The 20,538-nt window shown below is 33.8% G+C and overlaps 1 non-coding gene across 1 annotated transcript; it reads left to right on the top strand.

The window, feature by feature from the left end:
• The first annotated feature begins 20,162 nt into the window (after positions 1-20,162).
• Positions 20,163-20,269, top strand: LOC121230113 (small nucleolar RNA R71). The gene has a single exon (XR_005928065.1). It is a non-coding gene; the product is annotated as a small nucleolar RNA R71 (small nucleolar RNA).
• The last annotated feature ends 269 nt before the right edge of the window (positions 20,270-20,538 follow it).

The raw sequence follows: 20,538 nt of genomic DNA, 5'->3' as shown, positions 1-20,538 counted from the left end.
TTTTGTGTTTATAGCAGTGTCTGTAGAGCCATTTTGCCATTTGTTCGGATCTGTCGAAAATAAATCAAAATTAATTAAAATTTGTTATAAAATTAATTAAAATCCAATATTTTAATAATTTAAGTACAATTTAATTATTTTATAATTATTATAAATTTTTCAACAAGAATTACACCGAAACTGCATGAATTTGAGTTAAAAAGGACATGAAAAAGTGTATATATTTTCTTGTTTCCAGTATACAATAAGGAGTTTTCAATCATGGTACTTTTTGTGGAATGACTGCATGATTAAGTAATTGAAAATTATCAAAACGATGCTTTTGGACATAATTGCAATCACTAGAGCCTAATTTTATATGTCTGATTGGTCCCTCTGCTAGCTTAACAAAAGCTTAAGCGGACTGCATTTGAATCATAAGAAAATTCTATGACTTTGGGAATAATTTAATTGAGTAGATTTATTCGGTGTGGAATTAAATTAGGTGGTGCGAGAATTGTTCAACTAGAGAATTTGATTAAAGAATTTTCTTGAAAAATTAATTTTGAAAATCTAAGTGATTTTTGGAAAAATTAGTTTTGATAAAGTAAAATTTAATTAATCAAATCAATTAATATTAATATGATATTTTTGGAAGTTAATTTTCAAGTCAAAAAATTGACTCAATGGGTAATTTGAACCTAAAATTTAGACCTGAGATCGTAAATTGGGCCCGAGAGCCCAAACCAAGACCAAGACCCAAAAACTAGTTGAAACCAGATCCAATATGTGAAACTGGGCTGACGATCCAACTGGTGACTAGACTGGACCGGTCCGGTTGTCACTAACCAAGACCGAATTGACAGTAGCCGAACCAACTCAAGCTGTTGTAAGAGTGTTGCACTTGCTTTACTAGACACGATGGTGCCGGTGGCTGCGACGGCTGCGTCCCATTGGTCGACAGTGGTTTGTCGTCGGTGATTGAGCAGTGGAAGAGTTACACTCCTATTGGAACTCTACCAGAAAAATTGATTTCAGATTAATTATTCCAAAAATAATAATATTTTAATAGTTTAATATTAAATTAAATTTAATACTTATCTTAATAGTATCTTATTAATTTAATATTAAAGTGATTATCTTAATATTAAATTAAATTTAATATTTATCTTGTAGATAAACATCCTATCATTTTAATAAGATTTAATATTAAATTTAATATTAAAATGATTAAGTTTGATCATAGTCGAACTCTCTAAACTCTCCCTGTATAAATAGAGCATTGAGTAATTATTTACACAAACTTGAATTCAAGAGAGTTGTAGAGAAAAACATTCTCTGAAGAGATTAGTAAAGAAAATTTCTAGAGACATTTTTCTAATTTACAAAATTGACCCAAAATTTTAGAGAAATTATAAAATTACCCCTCTAGTAATTTTTGTGAAAAATTTTCTGATTCGAAATGAGCTCACGCTCGACAGACTTAAGCTTGAGGATAGTGGAGAAGACTACTTGGTCGAAGCGCTCATCCTAGACGAATCGAAAATGTACAATTTTGATTAAGTGTTTATTACTTTATATATCACAACCAAGATCTTGTTTTGGAAATTTTTTTAATAACTCTTGTTTTTCCCTAAATTTATTTCCTGCTGTGTTTTCCAAACCCGTTTTTCCAACACACATTTGATCTCTATGCTTGATTAGTTATTTATTTAATTATATTGAATTTCTTAATACACTAGAATTTTGAAGCCTCTAGTGAAAAATCTAGATAAACGAGCTAGGAGGAGAGGAGAGCTACATGTCTAGATGAGACCGAGAGTTAAGATGAGATCAAAAGGAGATTCTTAGTTATAAGTGGCAAGCGACATAATCAAGATAGATTATTGGCTTACTTAACAATTGGCTAATCATTTTATCATCATTTTTTATCATTTGGATAATCTAAGACAATAGGAAGAAAGTAGTTTAATTGACAATTTAAATTTAGTTTAAATATATTTTAATATTTGATTAGCACTAATAATTTCCAACTCGATTAGATTAGTGTAGAAACTAACGTCGATAATGGCAACATAGAATGATCGCGATTAGTGTAGAAACTAACGCCGATAATGGCAACATAGAACGATCGCAAAGCAATAATAAAAAGAAAAATAAAACACATAGATTTTACATGGAAAACCCTTTCAGGAAAAATCACTTGCAGAGGAGAAGAAAATTCGCTAATATCAAATTTGAATGATACAATTGGAGTTTAGACTATATCTATTTATAGGTTGAAAACCATATTCTAATCAATATCAAGTAGATGAAGTGTAGTAAAGTTGAAAAATCTTATTCTAATCAATGTAAAATAAAAGAAGTTTAGTTCTATATGGATTTTACTTTTTTTTTACCACTGTATTTTATTTTAACAAGGATTTGAGTCACTCAACTCTAACAATCTCCACATTGAAACGAATTCTCGATGAACAAGTTCTTCACCATGAACTCTCAATGAACAAGTTCTTCACCATGAACTCTCAATGAACAAGTTCTCTACCTCTTCCACGAAACCCCCTTAAGGGGTGTTCTTCAACAATGAACACCAACCAAGTCCAAGAAATGCTTAAACTTGGTTATAGGAAGTGATTTAGTCATCATATCTATAAGATTTTCATGAGTACTAACTTTTCTTACAATAATATCTCCATGAGCAATAGTATCATGCCCAAAATGATACTGAACATCAATTTGCTTTGTTCTCTCATTAACATTTGATCTTTCAAAAGGAATATGACACTTTGACTATAACAAAACACTATATTGATCTGAAGGTCTTTACTGAGTTCACTAAAGAGCCCCTTTATCCAAGTAGCTTCTTTATAAGCCTCAATGATCGCCATGTACTCAGTTTCAGTAGTAGACAAAGCAATTGTATTTTGCAAAGTGCCTTTCCAATTGATTACGCAACCCCTAATTGTAAAGATATACCTTGTGAGAGATCTTCTTTTATCAAGGTCTCCAGTAAAATCAGAACCAACATATCTAATGATTCCATCTCTAGTTTTTCCAAACAGTAAGCAAACATTAGTAGTATCTCGTAAATATCTAAAAATCCATTGAACTGGTTTCCAGTGTTATTTTACTAGGATTCATCATGTATCTACTAACTGCATATGATAAATCTGGATGTGAGAAAACCATAGCATACATGAGAGATCCTACTACACTAGAATATGGAACACGTGAAATGTAGTCAATCTCATCATCTGATTATGGAGAAAAAGCTGATGAAAGTCTGAAGTGGGCTACCAGTGGAGTACTAACAGGCATGGTATTCTTCATATTTAACCTACAAAAAATTTCTCAATGAACCCTTTCTGACTTAGGTACAATTTACATGTTTTTCTATCTTTAAGAATCTCCAAGTATCTTTTTTACTGCCCCCAAATCCTTCATCTCAAATTCTGTACTAAGATGGGTTTTGACCTTTCTTATCTCTCATTTATATTTGGCTGCTATCAAAATGTCATCAACATAGAGGAGTAGATACATGTCTTTTGTGAATATAGTATGTGAAATGTGCAAGTATATACGTCGAATCAAGTAACATAATGATAAGTAAGATTGTCTCCACAAGGATCAGATAGGATTAACTTGGTTAAATTGCTATTATGAATTATGTGAATTATACTGTGGCAAAACAGTGACAGAAATGTAATGATAATTAAAATGATGTTGATGTATGCAAAATGTAACAAACAAAAATATATAAAAAATACTATTGGGAAGTAATCAGGGCAAGGATAAGAGGATCAAATCTGTTGAATGGGAAGGTAGGGATTACTAGGAATCTATCATTATAAACCAGAAAAACTTCAACAACTTACCATAGACTAATTGTCATTGGAATTAGGACATTCTACTTTTAGGGGTCAATTTTCAAGCAACTATATTAAGCTAATCTCACCTAATTCACTGTCACAATTTTCTAAATTTAGTGATGAATTAAACTCCTCATCGAACATCATAAGCAAAAATATATTCATCACAATCTAACAATCTTTGGAATTTATGTATGTTATGGAAAAATGAATGAAAAAGTGAACAAAAATACTAAAAATGAATATACTTAACTAAATATCTAATGCATCCTATATGCACAACACACCCCCAAACCTAAGGGATGCATTGTTCTCAATGCATATATAGACAAGAATCATAAATGCAAAAACATATATATACAGAAAATGATAGGACAAAATTATGAATGCATGATGTAATAAAATAAAAAGACAAACAAATGGCATAAAAAATGAATGCTTGGAATGGATTTTTTTTACTTTAATTGGAGCGAGTGGATTTTCGGGCAGCATGCTTGTAACGCAACTTCTGTTTCAACACATTAAGTGGCACTTCCTCCTCCTCATCACAAGATTTGGTGAGATCATCAATGAGCTGATTGATCTTTCTATCCTGTGCATATATAGGTTCAGTCGATGGAGGTGGGACAGTAGCAGTACTATCTATTGGTGGTGCAGGAGTTCAAGTTACTTCTACTTCTTCCTCATTATAAGTCTCAATACTGACTAATTTAGCCTTTTCTTCTTCCACAAGTTCTTGTGCTTCTTGTCCTATAGTGTCAGGGTGTGTAAGTGTAGGGTTTTGCTCACCGATCTTTAATTCACCTTCATCTTCATCTACATCTGAGTGCAATTGCTTAGGGAAGCTAAGATACAGAGACATCGGCCTGGTGAAATTCTTTTACAGGGACCTCTTTATCGCAACATCTCTCCTTTCCACATAGGCCCAGAAGATGGCCATTTGTTCCTGTGCCCGTGCCAAGTCTGTAGTAATCTTTAGTTGTTGGGTCTCAAATAGAGTGAACTGCTTTTGCAACTTATCGAATGAAGTGAGCACTTGTTGCTCAGAGACATTATTAGAGGTGGAGAGGGTTGCTGCAAAAAAGGTTGGGGTAGAAGAGGTAGTAGAACCAGAAGGTGGACGTCATGGCAAATCCTCCCGTGAAAACTTCTGTAACACCCCTTACTCGTATCCGACACCGAGACAGGGTCCGAGGCGTTACCGGGCTTAAACACAAGCAAACATTCAAAATTCGGACATGAATTTCCACTCAAATTTAAAACTTTTCGAAAACATTCATGTCATCCCTTAGATAAGCCTACGAGGCTCAAAACATGCATTAGAGGCAGTTCGGGACTAAACTGAAAACTTTAGAAAACTTTCCAACACTTATAAAATTTTTCATCAAAATAGGGGTCACACGCCCGTGTGGGTTGGGACACGCCCGTATGGTCACACACGCCCGTGTCCTTAGCCTGTGTAACTCTCTGTTTATGACTTCATACACAATTTGGGGTCACACGGCCAAGTCACATGCCTGTGTCCCAGGGCCATGTCCTTCATACGGCTGAAACACACGGCCGTGTCTCTACCTGTGTGGCCAAGAACATGGCTATTTACCAAGCCATTTGCCACCTCATTTGTAGGCTCACATAAATACTTTTAATGGCACTTAACATGGCACAATTAAGCCACCAACACATCCATAATCAAGGCTTAAACATATCAAAACAATTATTTACTGTTCATAACAAAACTGTCCACTTGAGTCATAGTCACTAAATTATTTATATCTTGAGGTACAAAATTCTAAATTAGGATCCTCTTGATTTTTCCGAAACTAGACTCAAATATCTTCCTACCATAAAATTTTCAGAATTTATAATTTAGCCAATAAGTATAGTAAATTCTTCAAATTCATCCCTATTCTGCTGTTTGACAGTTTCGACCTTTCTTCACTAAAAATTAATTATCTCTTAGTATGAGATTCAGATGATATTTCCATTTGTTTCTTTTGAAAATATAGAATTTAAAACATATAAATTTTAACCCCCAAGTATTTTTATAAAATTTTTAATGATTTTGCAAATTCAGTACATGGGAACCCGAAATCATTTTGACATTGTCTCAAAAAAAATTCAAATGTCTCTTAAAATGAAATTCTTTTTCTTACACCGTTTTTTCTATGTAAAACTATACTAAATAGGATTTAATTTCATATTTTATTCAACCTCTAATTTGATTTCCACAATTTTTGGTGATTTTTTAAAGTTATACTACTGCTGCTGTCCAAAACTATTTTAATGCTAATTTTACTCTTTCATGATTTATTTGTATTAACTTTCATTTAGACATACAAAACACCAAAGGATATCCATAACTAGCCATTCCAATAGCTAGTCATTATCGAATATTTACATGCCATTCATTGGCCAATTTAACCTATACATCAACAATAAAGACTTAAACATATCATTTCCTTACCTTTATATACATGCTTATAACATCATACTTTATCAAGTCCACATATACCCAATCACCTTCAACATAACAACTTCTCACATGTATCATCTAGTATAATTTCATTAATATACCATTACAAACCACATCACACAATGAAATTGGCATAGGCATATGAGTAATTAATATGCTTGCAACTTATTAGCCAATATAAGCTAATTTATGTGGCTACATACCAAATCAAATCCTTAATCATTACAAGCCAATGCATTTGGCCATATCATAATGACACATACACAAAATGACTAAGTCCCTATACATGCCATATACTCAAGGGTTGGAGTTCATTTACCCAACATGATAGCTTGATAGTGTGATAACATCTCCGACGATCTCCAGCTCGAGCTAGCATACAACCCTATAAGATATGGGAAAGAAAGGGGAGTAAGCTACAAAGCTTAGTAAGTTCGCATGCAAATAATAAGCAACAATAGTCATACATTTGTCATACAACAACAATAACATAACACAATATTTTCCAAATTTAGTACATCTTAACATTTTCCAAATGATCGTAACCTCTCCAATATAACATACCATAATAATCATTAACAAATCATTTCAAGCCTCATAGTAACATGCTCATTAATTATGTGTATTCATATCTCAAGCCCAAAGCTTAACATCTTTCAATGATTTAAACTCTTAACTTTGCATACTTTCATAACCATTTTAATAAACAATTATGCAAATCTTTCATTTTTTACACATATCCAATGAATCACAAATCAAGTGAACTGAAATCTTATCTCTCAATTTGATATGGCTCAAAAGCCTAACACATGATTCTCATCTAAATTTACCATGAATTTACACATCATCAACATAAATACTTATTCACAAGTTTAACTTAAGGTCACTTTCATAGTGATCATGAACTATAATATCATGAAGCCAATGCTTATAAACTTTACGTACATACCTGTATGAACTCGTAACACAGTCATATATTTTCACATCTTTGACATAATCTTTGAATTACCCATTGAACCACTTGGAATACTAAAGGATACCCGGGAAACCTCATACACATAGTAAGATGCCAATGCCATATCCCAGATATGGCCTTACATGGGATCACATATCGATGCCGATAGCCCAGCTATGGTCTTACACGATGTCTCATATTGATACCATATCCCAGACATGGTCTTTCTCAAAATCACATATTAATGCCATATCCCAGATATGGTCTTACACGAAATCACACATAACCCTAATGTCATGACATTTGTATCCTATCTATTTCTAAGGTTCAACCGGGACTTCTTCGTTATCTTGGCATTATCGAACTTACTCATAATATCAATAATATAAATCATATAATATTAAAGCAATTTAAAATATAAATATGGCATTTCATTATTCACATACAAAGTTACCTCGATGTCAAAAATTGTGAAAATGACATAACCGTCAAATACTTATTTTTCCCTCGTTCTAGGCACAAATCTCGTTTTTCTTGATCTATAATATCAAATTTAGATCAATTATTAGTCACATTATTCAATGTGACCCAAAAATCATATTATGAAAAAATTACATTTTTGCCCTTAAAGTTTGACATGTTTATATTTTTGCCCCTAAGATTAAAAAATGAAATTTATTCAATTTCTTCGATTCCCAAGCCTAGAAAAACCACTTTTATACTTAAATAAGTCCACACTTTTCATTAAATCACACTTTTATGACATATTTTATAACATTTACAAATTAGTCCTTTTAGGCATTTTCGCCGAAAAACACTTAGTAAAAGTCATTTCTCTAACCATAAACATGTATTTTCTACCATTAAACACAAAAATAAACACATATTCATCATGGGCCAAAACCCTAGACTTTAACTATATCTCAAATTAGTGGTATAAATAGATAGATCTTGTTACGAGGATTTCAAAAACATGAAAATCATTAAAATTGGGGCTAGAACAGACTTACAATCGAGCTTGGAAGCTTGAAAAACCCTAGCCATGGTTTCCCTCGTGAAACTTGGCCATAGGCTTGAACATGGAAAAAAATTGGCTTTTAGTTTTGTTTTTAATTCATTTTAATTACTAAATGACCAAAATGCCTCTAACTTAAAAATATTCTATTTCACCTATTTCATGTCCATTTCCAACAAATTAACCAATGGTATAATTACCATTTAAGGACCTCCAATTTAAAATTTCATAGCAATTAGACACCTCTAGATTCTAGAACTCTAGTTTTGCACTTTTTACGATTTAGTCCTTTTGACTAAATTGAGTGCCCAAATGTCAAAATTTTTGAACGAAATTTTCACAAAATCATTCCGTGAAACTGTAGACCATAAAAATATAATAAAAATAAAATTTTCCTCATCAAATTTGTGGTCCCGAAATCACTATTTCGACTAGGCCCAAAATCGGGCTGTTACAACTTTGCAACAATTTGCTTCGTAATGGCCCCTTTGTTTGGAGTAACATCTTGATTGGATTGGACAGAGACATTCATATGCTGGCACAATGCGGTGGTGAGAGAAGGAAAGTTAAGCCTCCTTACATTCTTCTAGATGCACTAAAGGACTTCTTTGAATATGATTTTTCCCACATTTATCTTTCTTCCTTTTATGATGGAATGGAGAAAGAATATCTGATCCTTAGAAATTGTGGAGTTATGAGTGGAAGGAATTAGGCATGTTTTCATGAAGTGGTACCAAACCCTACAGTTGGGTTTCAAAGGAGCCCTTTCTACGGTGTAACAATCCTGTATTGACACCACCCACTTAGTACCTACTACACATAGGTCTTGAAGAACTTGATTTAGACCATTCGTAGTGACTGTAGCGGCAAATTGGTTATGCTTATCTTGAACAACAAAAAGGTCGTACTGTGCATTGATGGTATCTTCATCAAATAGCACTGAGGCTCCTCACACATAAATAAAAGCATTGTTGGGAGAAGTAAGGTGAGCATGGAACTCACAAACCACATTTGTCAAAATATCCTCTAGATGCAAACAAAAAATCTGCCATCCATGTTGTTCTACCATAGAAGAAATGGACTCATCATATCCCACTAAGGGCTCGTTTTGAAAAAGGAAGCCTTTTTCCAACCAAAAAGGATGCTTGGAGATATTGTACATGTACCGGTCTTCCGCTGCTTGGTTGAAAAAATTGCGTTGTTGTAACAACCCATTTTTCAGTGAAATCAAAATAGTGGTTTCGTGGACCACAAATCTGATTTGAAAATATGATTTATTTTTATTTCATTATATAGTCTGTATTATAATAGGCATGTCGTGTAAAAATGTTGATATGAAAATTTTATCAATTAAGTGTTTAATTACGAGAAGGACTAAATCACATAAAATGAAAATTTTAATTCTCGTAGCTATAAGGATCAAATAGCTATGGGATTCAAAACTAGAGGTCCTTATATGGTAATTAGACCATTAAGAAAAGTATGTGAATTTTTCTTGATGACTCATCCATGGAAATATAGAAAAAGGGCAAGGACTAAATTGAAAATAGCAAAATACTTAATTAATTAAAAAGATGATAAAAGAAATCATCTTATTTTATGTCATATTCAACCTAAAACACATGGAAACCCTAGGAGAGAGAAAAGAAACTTTCAATGCCTAATTGGGTAAGTTCTCTTGTCCCGTTTTTAGTAATTTTGGTATTTTTGAAACTGAGATAGCTTAATCTCTCTATTTGAGGGATTAATTTAAAAATTTATCACGGTATAAAAATGATTCATGGATGTATATGATGGAAATTAGAGATTATTGATAGATAAACAACTTTTACAAAGTGATTTTTGATGAAAACATGATTTAGGAACTAAAATGAAATGTTGTAAAAATTTGATGAAAAATTCTGAAATTTTATGAATACATGTGCTGGAAAATTTGTAATGGGGCTTTGGTTAGGCTTGGAATAGGGAGTAATTTGCACAAATTTTATTTTTCGAGCCTAGGGACAAAATCAAAATTTGTGGAAAAGTTAGGGGCAAAATGGTAACTTTGCCTAGGATGTAAATTAGGTCCATTTAAATATGAAATGTTCAAATTTATGGTTAAATTCATTTATATAGATCGAACAACACTAATTTTATTTTAGATAGAGGAAAAGAAAAGGTTTCGGATTAGTAGACTTTACGCGAACAAGTGTCGAGGTAAGTTCGTGTAACTTAATTGGGCATGTAATTATGTTAATTGAATGTTGTGTCTGTATGTATTGTGATTTATGTTGAAGTGCTTTACTTGTATACTATGATGAAAAATTGATACATGCTTGAAATGGTGAAAAAGGGGTTAAGTCTCAATTGAATGTTGCGTTCCGATGAGTAAGTGTGCTTTTCCAAAAATAATAAGGTCTTGCATTTGTTGCGGATGGGATTTAGCTCAGACGAGCAATCCCATTGACCTTGATATAGAAAGGATTTAGCCTGGACGGGTAATCCTGATATAATACCTCTTGAGCATACGTTATGATTAAGGTTTAGCCTGGACTGGTAATCCTAATTGAGCTCCTCTAAGCTTACGTTATATAAGGGATTTAGCCTAGACTGGTAATCCTGTTACACGATATGTGGCTCAAAAAAGTGTTTCCTGGTTAAGTGCCATAATGGGTGCCCTTGAAATAAGAAATTGACAGATTATCAAATCGTATGCTTCGAATGTACTACTTGTGCATCTATTAAGATTCAATGATTCAACGGACATATAAATCTAGACATGGCATGAGAATTATGGGATGAAATTATAATGTATTGAAAGTGTATTGCATGATGAGCTCATCTATTCTTATTGATGTATGTGGAAACTTGGTGACTAACATGTTTGATTAGATACATGTGTTTAGGAAAGTTAGCCCAATGGATAGAAAAATTATTATTGTATACTTAGATTTAATAAACAGGTTTGGTAAGTTTAGTTTTCGTTATATTAGGTATACTTAGTAGAAATCATTTTGGTATAATGGCATGTATAGGACAAGTTGACCAATAGTGGCTTGAAATGTTATTTTGTAACCTAGCCATTGGAATGGCTAGTAATGATTCATTTTGGTATGACTAAGTAGATTATTGTGATATACATATACACATATGTTATGTTATGTATATGTTATCAAAGGTTGCTATTGCCTAAGTTAATCCAAGGTAAGTTTATAACCACCTATGCATGTAATGGTATGCCTTGTTAAATGATGAATTTGCCTATTTTAAATGCTTGGAAAGGTTGGTATTGGTTGTGTGTTTGAAGTGTAGGTCTTGGGTGAAATTTTGGGTGAGAAATGAAGCTAGAAATGGCTTTATTTTGTCCAAAAGGGCAGACACATGGGCATGTGTTTAGACCATGTGTCACGGCCTGGTAACATGGGCATGTGGTTAGTCCATGTGTCCCCTGCACCTTAATTTTGAGAAACAGAATGCTCAGAATTGGGCACACGGGCGTGTGTCTCAGCCATGTGCGCCATACACGGGCGGTGTCTTAGCCGTGTGAAACCTACACCTAATTTCGAATTGAATTAATTAACTACACTGCCTAGCACACGGGCATGTGGCATGGACGTGTGTGCAAGTCAGAGAGTTACATGGGGTCAAACACAGCCTCTAGCACGGGCGTGTCCCAGGGACACACGGCCGTGTCCTTTGGACCATACGGGCGTGTGAGCCCTGCACCTTGGAAAAATTTTGAAAAGTCGCGAAAAATTCTTAAAGTTCCCGATTAAGTCCTGATTCGATTCTAATGCTCATATTGGGCCTCGAGGGTCCAATCAAGGGACGTTATGAATGATCTTGGTAAATGAATAGTAATTTACATAAATTATTTGTAAATATTTTTTAATGTTTTGGTAATACTCTAAAACCCTATTTCGGCAACAGATACGGGTTAAGGGTGTTACAATAGTGGCGTAGCAGATGGTTGTAGAGTAAAATGTCTGGCCATTAATAGAAGGTAGAGAAAATGGTAGATGAAAAAGGTGAAAACTTGCAGGAGTAAAAGAAATACAAGTAAATTTGGAGAAAAAAAACTTAGGCTAACTGTAAAAGAAGATAAAACGATTAGGGTAAAAGAAAAATAACACGGCGATAAAGTAATGGGATAATGTGGGTGAGTGGATGAGCGGTAATGATGGCTTGATTGTGGTGTGATTGAAATTGGAAGGAAAGTAAAAATATGATCGGAGGGCAAATAATAAGGAAAATTCCAATGGGCTAACGAATAATTTATGAAGCCTCGACCCTCTTCTTCCATCAAGAAAACAAACATACCTACAAAACAAAAGGAATAGAAGCAAATGAAAGAACTAATAAAAATTTAAATTTGAGAAAAATAAACCAAAAAGAGCTATTGAGATGCATAAGTTAAACATCTCGAAGATTAATGGACTGATTATTTCAAGTCACAGGAGCGCCCCAATAATGCTTCAAGTGTTGTCCATTAACTTTGAATGTAGTCTTAGTCCTTATATCTTTGACATCCACAGCTCCATGAGGGAATATGTGAGCTAATTCAAAAGGTTCTGACCAACGAGATTTTAATTTTCCCAGAAACAATTTGAGCCTAGAGTTGAATAACAACACCTATTATCCCGGTTCAAATTGCCGTGGGATAATCCTTTTTCCATGCTAGCGCTTGGTCTTTTCTTTATATATTTGAACGTTCTCGTGTGCCTAATCTCAGAATTCATCTATTTCATTCAACTCTAATAATCATTTATGTCCAGTAGTGATCCAATCCATGTTCAGCTTCATAATAGCCCAAAATGCTTTATCTTCCAGCTCGACGGGTATATGGCAAGGCTTTCCATAAACCAGCTTAAAAGGTGACATCCCCAATGGTGTTTTGAACGTAGTACAATAAGCTCACAAAGCTTGATCTAGTCTAGATGACCAATACTTATGAGTTGGGTTTACCACTTTCTCCAAAATCTACTTAATTTCTCTATTAGAAACTTCAACTTGTCCTTTTGTTTGGGGGTGATATGCCGTGGCAATCTTATATTTCACCCCATACCTATACAAGGCATTGGTAACAAATTTACAATCAAAATGAGAGCCTTCATCATTGATAAGTATGCGAGGTGTACCAAATCTTGTGAAGATATTTTTATGCAAGAACTTCATCACTAATTTGGCATCATTAGTAGGGAGAGGTATAGTTTTAACCCACATTGATACCTAATCAACTACCAAAAGTATGTATAAATTTCCCTAGGAAGGTGGAAATGGCCCATAAAGTCCAGTCACCACATATCAAACAACTCAATTTCCAGGATATTTTGCAGTGGCATTGCATACCTCCTAGAGAAGTTGCCTGCCCTTTGACAACAGTCATATGCCTAGTAAAAGTCATGAGCATCCTTGAACATGATCGTCCAATAAAATCTTTGAATGACAAAGTGTAACCTCCCAAACCTGACCTAGACGTTATAGCTATATTGAGAAGGCTACATTAGCCACTGAAATGGCTAAGCTAACTTACGTTACTTTTGAAGACTTTAAATAAACTCATTTTAGGGAAAAACAAGATTTGCACTTTGAATTAGTTTAAAAGAGTTCATTTATTAGATAATCTATACTTAAGACTTATTTTATCATTGATAGTGTTGTTTAAGAAGAAAAAATTGTTTGCTTGTCACTCTTCTTTGTACAACTTGATGTTAAACTAATGCAATATCAAATACGATGGAACATATTAGCTTTAATAGAAGAACACATAACCATTATTGGAATTTCATATCATTATATAGCTATTATCAAATTGATGTCAAACGGTGTATGAGCATGGGTCATCATTCATTCGAGTAACAATCATTAATTTTGATACCATTCAATAGAACACATTACAATACGTACCATAAATCAATATCATTTGAATATGTCGTGAGCATGATACAATGCAAAAAGGTTCCTACCCATACCATCATTTACAGACCACGAGTTCCCAAAACCCATCATTTGAACTCTAAAATATTATGGGTTTAAGCCTATTGTGGTTAAAACCACCGATAATAACATGTAGAAAATTTTGCCAGTAAAAATGCAGACAAGCTACCAATAAAAATGCGATTAATCGCCATTCCCCTCTATACTCCAAGTGCAGTGCACTGGCAGGAATAATGCAGACTTAATATGCTGCGGGTACTCCACGGAACTCCTCCGTCAACCACAAGATATCCCATCCCAATGCAAATGCAATATGTCATACAAACTTATACATAATCATATCTCAATACTTTTCACATTTATTTGACATGTTTCACATGCTCTCAATAATCACATACTTTGAGTAAATGGAAACAGTGTTCCAACTTTCAAATTACCATTAAGATGATATCATTCAACATTATACAATTTCACATGCTTTTATGATTTTCCAATGTGCATGTATAACAACCTTTCCAATATAACATAGCAAACTATCCATGCAATTATATCATGCATAAACTTATATCTCAGAAAATCATGCTATATATTCAATCAATCTCATACCAAATAACACAATCATGCATCATAATACCATTAACACAGTCACACTGTCAAACTAGCAACTTTATTAACATATTAATCTCTTAGGACTCGAAACGTACCTGGTTTGGCCACTTAAAAAAATTAATTATTTGGATATTAAACCAATCCAATCAGCAAGTTAAATTATCAAATATATAAAAAAATTATCATTTTTAATTAATTTTTTGAGTTTAGGACCCACACCTTATTTTTTGCTTTCTCACAGCACATTAATGAATTTCTAATTTTCCTTAATAAACCTTAAAACGAACCTTAGAAAAAATTTAGTATAAATTCAATTAATTTACCATTAAAAAATCCCCCAAACACTCACCTATGAGTTTAAACCAATCGTTCAAATTATAATTATTTTAGAAATCCAAACTAGTTGGATTCCTTACACTGAATCAATGCGAACCATACGTACAATCATTCTTCGTCTTTACGGATGATTTCGGGCATTTGAGTTTGCACCTAATTAAATAATATACTGGAAAATAAGTAACTAATTAATGATTAAATTTCTTCATTTAATCAATTCATAACCTTTACCGAACAACTATCTCATAATAACAAACTAGTTATCCTTAATTGCACTTATGCTTTACAATTTGTTAGATTCGATTGGCTAATTGATCATGAACTTCTCTCCTTAATTAACATGTGATTAAAGGATGATTAGGAGGGTTCAATAAAATAATTTAATTCTGGAAAAATATGATCAAGACCCAAGAAACAAAACAACCCCCTTTCTTGCACAGAGGCATACGCACCACCACCCGTGGTGGCCAAAAGTGGGGCTGAATTTTAAAATGGTTTGAGATCTCATTAAAATATGGAAAAATACATTTGAAATCATTTAAAATCCCCCAAATCACATATCTAGAAGTTTGGGTTTTTATTTGACAAGATTAATCAAGAAATTGAAGAGAAAAGAGATTTTACCCAAGCTAGTTGAGAGAAACAACAATGACACTTTCTTAGCAATGTTCGGGATCGATCTTGGAGTTCAAGATTTTAGTTTAGGGGCTAATTTTAATGAACGAAAATACCATAAATATGGTGGAGAAGATGTTAACAAATCTTGAGACAAAAAGAAAAAGAAAGAGATGGTAAAACTAGGTGTAGGCGACGACAACAATGGAGGAAGAATGAAAAAAAATTGAAGATCAAACAGGAGAGGAGAGGGGAGGAACGGCTAGGGTGAGTAAAAATAGAATAAAGGCTAATTTTTTTATTTAAAATTAACATCTATACCTAGGGTGACAAGGGTATGGAAGACACATACATTAAAAATAAGAGATTTTTAAAAAAAAAGTTATTTTGCATGGGAAAGGATTCGAACTTAAGATCTCAATTTAGTTTGCATGCTTTTGCAATTATCAATTAACCACTAGGCTATTTCCTTATTTTTGAAATAATTTTACAATATTTATTTTAAAAACAAGGCGTGTCACATACTAGGGTTTGAGACAAAATTAGAAAAATGATAAAAAATGGTGAAAGAGAAGGGATTTGAACTTGGGTTTCAAGGAACGTTTCACTAACACTTATCCAACAAACCAATATCTCATTTATTCCTAAAAACGCATAGATAATCTTAAAGATTAGGGCATGGCCACTCTCTCTCGATTCTCAAACTCGATTCTATTAACCCTAAATTTTTGGGATGTTACACATTGTCCTGTGTAAGGAGCTAAATGAAAATTTTGCAAAATGCTTTGAATTTTGTCATCAGATACAGATATCCTAATTATTTGATCAGCAGAATGTTTGAATAAGAAAGGCTTATCCCAATAATAGTGTCTGGCATCATGAAGAAATTTCCTTCTTCTTTGGCTATTGAGATCAGGGGGTATCAACCCACTCACTAAGAAGTTCACAATATCGACATACCAAGGTAATGCCGTGGCAACTAACAATTGCTCGTCTGGGAAGTCCTCCTTAATGATTTGAGTATTGCCATCTTCAGGTCCAGCTTCCAATCATGACAAGTGATCAACCACTTGATTCTTAGTCCTTTCTCTATTTCTAATTTCAAATTTAAATTCCTAAAACAAAATTATCCACTAGATCAACCTTGGCTTGGCATCTTTCTTGGTCACAAAATAATTGATAGTAGAGTAGTCGATATAAACTATGGCCTTGGTACCAACTAAATAAGATTTGGATTTATCAAATGCAAATACCACAACCAATAACTCTTTTTTAGTGGTGGTGTAGCTGAGCTGTGCATCTGTTAAGCTCCTGCTTGCATAATATATAGCATGAAATACTTTGTTTTTCCTCTGCCCCAACACTGCACCTACAGAAAAGTCACTAACGTCACACATAAGTTCAAATGGTAGTGTCCATTCCAGTGGTATTACAATCAGAGCTATCACCAATTGCTTCTTCAATTCTTTAAATGCTCGCAAGCAAGGTTCATCCAAATTGAAAGATCTATTATGCTTTAACAAAGAACATAGGGGTTTGGATACCTTTGAGAAATTCTTAATAAATCTTCTATAAAATCCCGTGTGAGCTAAGAAACTTCTAATACCTTTTACAATGGTGGGAGGCAGTAATTTGGTGATCACCTCAATTTTGGCTTTGTCTACTGCAATCCCTTACTGTGATATTTTATGTCCCAGAACAATGCATTCACGATCCATGAAGTAACATTTTTCCCAATTTAAAACAAGATTAGTTTCTTTATAGTGACAAAAAACCAATTCTAAGTTCTTCAAGTAGTTCTCGAAGGTATTGCCAAACACAGAGAAATCATCCATGAAAACTTCCAGAAAGCTTTCCATCATGTTTGAGAATATCACCATCATTATACAACCTAATTGGCATTCATCTAAATGCGAAAGTTCCATATGGACATGTGAAAGTGGTTTTCTCTTAATCACTAGAGGTTGTGGCAATCTGGTTATATCCTGATACCCATCCAAGAAACAATAGAAGGCTTTCCCAACTAATCTATCCAACATTTGATTAATGAATGACAAGGGAAAATGGTCCTTCCTAGCTCCCTTCTTAAGCTTGCGATAATCCATGCATACTCTCTATCTTGTAACAGTATGAGTTGGCATAAGCTCATTGTTATCATTGTTAACTATTGTGACACCTCCTTTCTTGGGTACACATTGTACAGGGCTCACCCATGAACTATCTGGAATAGGGTATATAATTCCAGCATCGAGCCACTTAAGGATCTCCTAATTGACAACTTCCTTCATGATTAGGTTCAACCGTCTCTATTTTTCGATAGAACTGTTATGACAATCTTCCAACAAAATCATATGTATGCAGAGAGCATGGTTGATTCCATTGATGTTGGTAATTGTCCATCCCAATGCCTTCTTAGATCTCCTCAGAGCATCTAGCAACTTGACATCTTGATTAGGTGTCAGTTCTGCAGATATAACTATTGGCAGAGGGTTGTTGTCTCCAAAGTAGGCATACTTTAAATGCAACGGCAAAGGCTTTAACTCCAGTATGGGATGTTCCTCTATATAAAGTTTAGGAGGTTTAGAAGAACAATATGATAAATCCAAGGATTCAAACTTCTTCCTTAGTTTATCCATCAATTGCTTGATCTCCATGATTTCATCTAGTTCTACAAGCGTTTCTGTGTCACTTAGATGGATCTTCATCATCATCAAAATTACTGTGACAAAATTTTGCAAACTCATCCTCAACTACTAGTTTGATCAACCTAATGGCCTGACATTCCTCATTTTCATTGGCATATTTCAAGGCATCAAATACATTGAAAGTAATTTATTAATCATCTATCCTCATTGTTAACTCACCTTTTTGCACATCAATTAACGTTCTACATGTAGCAAGAGAAGGTCTTCTAAGAATAATCGACACATCTTTGTCAGCCTCACATTCTAAAATAATAAAATCGACTGGAAAAATAAATTTATCTATTCTTACCAGTTTGTCTTCAATTTTATCTTCCAGATGTGAGTAAGATCGATCGGCTAGTTGCAGCGTGACTGTGGTGGGTCTTACCTTCCCAATTCCCAATTTCCTAAAGATAGACATAGGCTTTAAATTTTTACTTTCTCCTAAATTACATAATGTCTTGCCAACATAATGATTTACAATTGAACAAGGGATAGTAAAATTCCTTAGGTCCTTCAACTTTAGGGGCAATATACTCATCAACATCGTTGTGCACCCTTCAATGAGAGTAACAGTTTTAAATTCCCTCAATCTTTGCTTCTTTGACAATATATCCTTCATGAATTTTAAGTAATTGGGCATTTGCTTCAAAGCTTCCACAAACGGTATTTAGGACATCCAAAAATCTCTTGAATTGAAAATATTGCTTGGAAATCTGAGATCGTTGAGGTGGCAGTAGCCTTCCTTTAGAATGTTGATAATGTTTTGCTGTGGCATTCAGTTTGACCATATGATCTAATTCTGCTGCAACATTATTTTGTTTGACCTTTTCATTTGTAGGTTACTTTTTAGATGGTTCTACAATCTGTCCTTGATTGAGACTCAAATCTTCCTCTTTAGCAATGACATCTCTAACAACTTCATTAAGCTAAGTACCAGTTTTGAAAGTGATGGCCTTGCAATACTCCTTCCCTTATGATATTGCATTCTTAGATTCACTTGGCAATGCTTATTGAGGTCTCGAATTTAGAGCATTGGCGATCTGTCCAACTTGATTTTCCAAGGCTCTTAGGGATGCAACTTGACTCTGGATCACGGTGTCATTCTTGGCCATGTATTCTTTCAACAAAGTTGTAATAGATGAAGAAGATGATGCTAAACTTTTTTGAACATTCTGCCGAGGCATAGGCTGATTATATCCAGGCGGTGCACTTGTAGCATTCTGTCTAATAACATTGTTGGAATTTTATTCCATCTAAAGTTTGGGTGTTGCTTCCACCTTGATTGCAGGTGTTGGAATAGAGATTATTATTACAGTTGAAATTGCTCATGTAATACATAGAGACTGGGTTTGATGGACATTCATCAAACACATGATCTTCCCTACAATAGATACACGATAGTTTAGTTGATTTCATCTCCTAAACTGTAGCTTGTTTTTTCATTGTTATGATCATGTTAGCTAGAGATGATACCTATGCTATCAACAAAGTGATTGTATTGAACTCTATAATGCCAACAGCTCTCCTGCCAGTCCTAACTGTCGTGGTAGGATATTGATAATCATTGTTGGTTATCCTTTCTAAAATTTCATATGATTCATTATAGGATTTATCTAACAAGGTACCATTGGCAGAAGCATCAACTACCATCCTTGTATGTGCATTTAACCCATTATAAAACATTTTCATCTATGTCTAGTGTTGAAATCCATGCATCAGACATTTCCGCAGCAATTCTTTAAACCTTTCCCAAGCTTCATACAACGTCTCATCCTCTGATTGCCAAAATGATGTGATGTCATTTCTAAGCTTTTCATTCATATTAGGCTGATTATACCATTGCAAAAACCTTTGGCAAAGATCATTCTAGGATGCCACCATCCCTGATGGCAAAGCATTCAACCATGCTCTGGCACGATCTCTTAATGAATATGGAAATAATTTAAGTCACAGGGTATCTTCAGGAACATCCTATTACCTGAACGAGTTACAGACTTCTAAGAAAAATATTAAATACAGTCGTAGATCTTCAGTAGGCAACCGACTGAATTGTCCTACCATTTGAAACATCTAAAACATAA

The sequence above is a fragment of the Gossypium hirsutum genome, chromosome A05 (assembly GCF_007990345.1).
Source record: "Gossypium hirsutum isolate 1008001.06 chromosome A05, Gossypium_hirsutum_v2.1, whole genome shotgun sequence".
NCBI lineage: Eukaryota > Viridiplantae > Streptophyta > Magnoliopsida > Malvales > Malvaceae > Gossypium > Gossypium hirsutum.
The sequence above is the reverse complement of the archived record's forward strand: the minus strand, read 5'-3'. Positions and strand labels throughout refer to the sequence as shown.